This window comes from Oryctolagus cuniculus, chromosome 21, assembly GCF_964237555.1.
Source record: "Oryctolagus cuniculus chromosome 21, mOryCun1.1, whole genome shotgun sequence".
Lineage (NCBI taxonomy): Eukaryota > Metazoa > Chordata > Mammalia > Lagomorpha > Leporidae > Oryctolagus > Oryctolagus cuniculus.
In genome coordinates, this window is record NC_091452.1 from 29,249,324 (window position 1) to 29,254,398 (window position 5,075).

A 5,075-nucleotide genomic window follows, 5' to 3' on the forward strand; every position below is an offset into this window, starting at 1 on the left:
GCAGCGGAGGATGGCCCAAGTCCTTGGGCCCCTGCACCCATGTGGGAGACCCAGAAGAAGCTCCTGGCTCCTGGCTTTGGATTGGCGCAGCTCCAGCCATTGCAGCCAATTGGGGAACGAACCAGTGGATGGAAGACCTCTCTCTCTCTGTCTCTCCTCTCTCTGTGTAACTCTGACTTTCAAATAAATAAATAAATCTTTAAAAAAAAAAAAAAGATGCCACTTGGGACGGTAACATCCTGTATTGGAGTGCCTGGGTGCGAGTCCCAGCTCCCCTGGGGAGCCCCACTTCCTGCCAGTGAGCACCCCGGGAGGCAGCAGTGATAATCTCAGGAGCTTGGGTCACTGCCATTGGTGTGGAAAACTTGGATTGAGTTCTCCTGACTTCAGCTGTTTTGGGCATTTGGGGAGTGAGTCAGCAGGTGGAAGAATCTCTATCTCTCAGCTTTTCAAACAATAATTAAATTTTTTTTCCTTTTTAAGATTTATTTTATTTGAAAGGCAGCATTAAAGAGAGGCAGAGAGAAGTCTTCCATCTACTGGTTCACTCCCCAAATGGTCACAGTGGCTGGGGCTAGGTGAAGCTGAAGCTAGGAGCCTGTAACTCCATCTGGGTCTCCCACATGGACACAGGTGCCCAAGGACTCTGGCCATCTTCTGCTGCTTTCCCAGGTGCATTAGCAGGGAGCTGGATTGGAAGTGGAGCAGCTAGGGCTCGAGTCAGCGCTCATATAGGATGCTGTCATTGCAGGCGGTAGCTTATCTGCTGCACCACAATGCTGGCCCTTTGACTTTTTTTTTTTTTTTAAGCTGTATTTGTTTCTTTGAAAGGCAGAGTTACAGAGAGGGAGAAACAAAGAGAGAGTGTCCATCTGCTGGTTCACTCCCCAAATGCCCACAACAGCCCAGACTGGGTCAGCCCCAAACCAGGAGCTGGGAACTCCATTCAGCGGCAGGAACCCATGGACTTGGACCGTGTTCAGCTGCCTCCCAGGCACGTTAGCAAGAAGTTATTCTGGATAGGAAGTATAGAATAGCTGGGACTCAAACCAGGCACTCCTAAGAGATGTGAGTGTCCAAAGTGGAGGTTTAACCCACTGAGCCACATATCCCACGCCCATCTGACTTTTAATTGAGTCTCTGCTTGGTGCCAGGTATGAGCTTGGCACTGGGTCTTCCTGTTCTGGGACCCTCCCAGCAGTATTATTAAGGCTGTACAGGGTGAGTGACCTGGGATGGAGGGACAGTGTTGGAGCTGCGTGGGTTTTATAAGGCAGAGCCAGGGAGGTGGGAGAAGGGTAGCCTGGAGCCAGAAGTGGGAGGAGAAACCATGGCATATACAAGTATAGGAGAGTGAACCAGTGGATGGAAGATTCTCTCTTTCTCTCTGTCTCCCTCTCCCTTTCTCCTTCTGTATCTCTGCCTTTCAAATACATAAATAAAATCCTAAAACAGAAAACCAAGCATATGTTATAGACAGCTTTCTGCTATGGCTGGAGCTTGGGATATCAGAGCATGAGAGTGGATATTGTATAGGAAATACACTATAAACAACCACTACTGTTGATCTTTCATTAAAAACAGATGATGGCAAAAGTAACAAAACCAGGAGCTGGTGCCGTGGCACAGCATGAGGCACCAGCATCCCATGTGGGCACCAGTTCAAGTCCTGTCTGCTCCTCTTCCAGTCCAGCTCTCTGCTATGGCCCAGGAAGGCAGTGGAGGATGGCCCAAGTGCTTGGGCCCTGCACCGGATGGGAGACCAGGAGGAAGCACCTGGCTCCTGGTTTCGGATCAGTGCAGCTCCGGCCATTGCGGCCATTTGGGGAATGAACCAACAGAAAGAAGACCTCTCCCTCTCTCTCTCTCCCTCCCCCTCTCTCTCCCTCCCTCCCTCTCACTGTCTGTAACTCTACCTCTCAAATAAATAAATAAAATCTTAAAAAAAAAAAAGTAACAAACCAGTGCCACTGTCCCACTTGACACTTCATATCTGAGCCCGGCGCCTCGTCTGCTCAGCCTCACCTGCCTCAAGTTTCCCGTGAGTCCCACTGCAGATCAGAGAGAGGTTTAGGTTCTGTCCTAGGTGCACAGAGTGTTGGGGGCATTTGGGATGTGCTGTCTGGTTCCATATTGCTAATGTCTGGCTTTTGTATTTCCATATTGCCCTTTTGGGTTGCTGTCGGTGAGAACACAATTTTGAAATCTGCTATTGTCTCTTGAGCTTGTTCCCTCTGATTCTTGCACGGATCTTAAGTAAGATCACACTAGAAGCAAGGAAGTAATCTCGCGTGGATTTTGTAAAGTGCTTCTTGGGAAATGGGCTCAGGGCTCCGGGACTGCAGGCAGAAAAATCAGTACAGAGGACAGAGACACTGAGAGCTTTGCTCACTGCGGTTTAGAAACGTGTTTTTCTCCCTTGTCCCCCCCCGCCACGCCCCAATTTTTTAAGGAATAAGTACAAGAATGAAGATTCCAGAATGTTTAAATAAGCAAGGAAAAAAAAATGTTACGAGCAGGATTTGGAATTCCTACACAGTTTGGGGAAAGTCTTATAATTGGAACGTAGACATCATTTAACCTATTGATTCAACTTCTGAAAAACTGCTTGGCACAAGGGAAAAGCAGGACAATGTGAAGATAACATACCCAGGAACTATTTTAGAAGTAGCTTTTTAATCCCACCACATTGTGGGGCACCTGAAGAGCTACGAATAAGGCAAGTGTTGAATACAGACTAGATATACAGCCCTATATCCAAGAAAGTTTGTCAGCTATTAAAGAGACATTGGGGGCCGGCACCGCAGCTCAATAGGCTAATCCTCCACCTGTGATGCCGGCACTCCGGGTTCTAGTACCAGTTGGGGCGCCAGTTTCTGTCCCAGTTGCTCCTCTTCCAGGCCAGCTCTCTGCTATGGCCCGGGGGAAGGCAGTGTAGTATGGCCCAAGTCCTTGGGCCCTGCACCCGCATGGGAGACCAGGAAAAGCACCTGGCTCCTGGCTTCGGATCAGCGCGGTGCTGCAGTACGCCGGCCGCAGCGGCCATTGGGGGGTGAACCAACGGCAAAGGAAGAACTTTCTCTCTGTCTCTCTCTCTCACTGTCCACTCTGCCTGTCAAAAAAAAAAAAAAAAAAAAAAAAAAAGGGGAAAAAAAAAAAAGAGAGACATTGGGGTGGGCTATTAGCATAGTGTGTTAGAGTATGGGGTTCCACCCTATCCACCTCTGTCTCCGGTCTCCAACTTCCTGCTAATGCAGACTCTGGGAGGCAGCATCCAGGAGTCAAGGAATTGTGTCCCTGTTACCCATGAAGAAGACCTGGGTTGAGTTCCTGAGCTGGTGGGCTGTTGCAAGCATAGCATTTGGGGAACAAGCCATTGGATGGGAACTCTCTCTCTCCTCTCTCTCTCTCTCTGCCTTTCCAATAAAAAAATTAAAATATTAAGAAGTGAATTACAGAAATGACCTAGAAACATGTCTGTGATATATTCTTAGGGGACAGAAAGCAACTGTACTCTAAGTTTTATACTAAATTACTGTTAAGTTTTATGGCAACTATGTAAGTTTATATAGGGTATTAATTTACAGTTTCAAAATAATAAAATTTGGAGACACGTGAACAGACATGTATCAACAACAGAGAAGGCGGCGAAGACATCGAGTTGTTTAACATCATTTCAGAGACACAGGTGGGGCGGCAGAGGAAAGACAATGAGTAATTTTTTAAAGATGTTTTTAAAAATACACTTCAGTAGGGCTAAATTGCTCCAATCAGACATGTTACTTTTGTAGGAAAGAACATACTAAAATATACATAATAAAAGACTCAACTTCCAGAAAGAACCTCTGTAAGTAGGTTGATATATTCTCTTTATTTCTCTGTGGATCAATACTTAACATGCCTCTGTCTCACACAATGTTGCATTTTGCTTTCTTTTTTTTTTTTAACCTCATATCATTTGCACTTTACTAAATCATTAAATGTCCTCATAAACACCATTTGTAGTGTATGCCTAAGATTCCACCACACAGACTATTTAGCCAATTCCCCATTGTTAAACATTTACTTTGTATTTTTTTCATTATTTTAAACAATCCCTGGAAACTATTAATTTCCAAATGCAAATGAAACAAGTGACTGTTTGTTGGATGACTGTTCAGTGCCCAACATGCTCCTAGCCACCAGGGTCCAAGCTTTCAGCCTGGGTAGACAGATAATCACTTCCAGCATCTACACCTGAGGTTAATTTCCCTCGCCCAGGATTCCAGAATGCTGATTCCAGGGAGCATGATCGTCTTCAAAGATTTTTTTTTTTTTTTTTGGTTCCTACTGCCAAATTCAGAGTCAGGAATTTTGAGACAACGAATGTGCTTTCAACAGCCCAAGGCCAAGGTGTGCAGGAAAAAAAAAAAAAAAAGAAAAAAGAAAAGAGCAGCTCATTTTGGTGCCAAACATTTTTTAAAAAGCCATCTCTAACCGTCTATCAGGGTGATTACCCACCCAAGGCTCTAGCCTGTGTTGGAAGAAATACCATCTGAGTTTGATTTTTAATTTGGTTAAAAAAAAAACAAACAAACAGAAGTCTCTTGGTAGTTGTTATTTGTACGTTTCTGGTTCCTCCAACAGTTTTTTTTTGTTTTTATTTTTTTTATTTTTATTTTTTCCCTTCAATAGGATGTCCTCCAGGGCGCTCTGTTCGTGGAATAGTCCTTTTCTTTTTCACAGATGTTTGATTTTTTTTCCTTTTGTATCTATTGTGTTCTTTCCGTTTCTAGGTTTTTGTATCTCTTGTTCTGCCCTGCCCTGCACGATTTGTTTTACTACCTTTTGGCGAGTTTATTTTATTTTATTTTTGTTTTTGCTCCCAAGGTTGAGGGCAGTGACAGCTGTTTTTTGGCTGTTTATGCCTCCGGCTGAAGTTTAGAATTTTGTGCAGAGGACTCTAACAAACCTACACACGGGTTAGGGCGTAAACGGAGCGCACCGACCTCGTAAACTCCCCTAACTCCCCGGACACGTGCGCCCCCCTCCCCCGGCTCGCGGCCCGTCCCGGCTCCTCCGAGCCACCGAGTGCC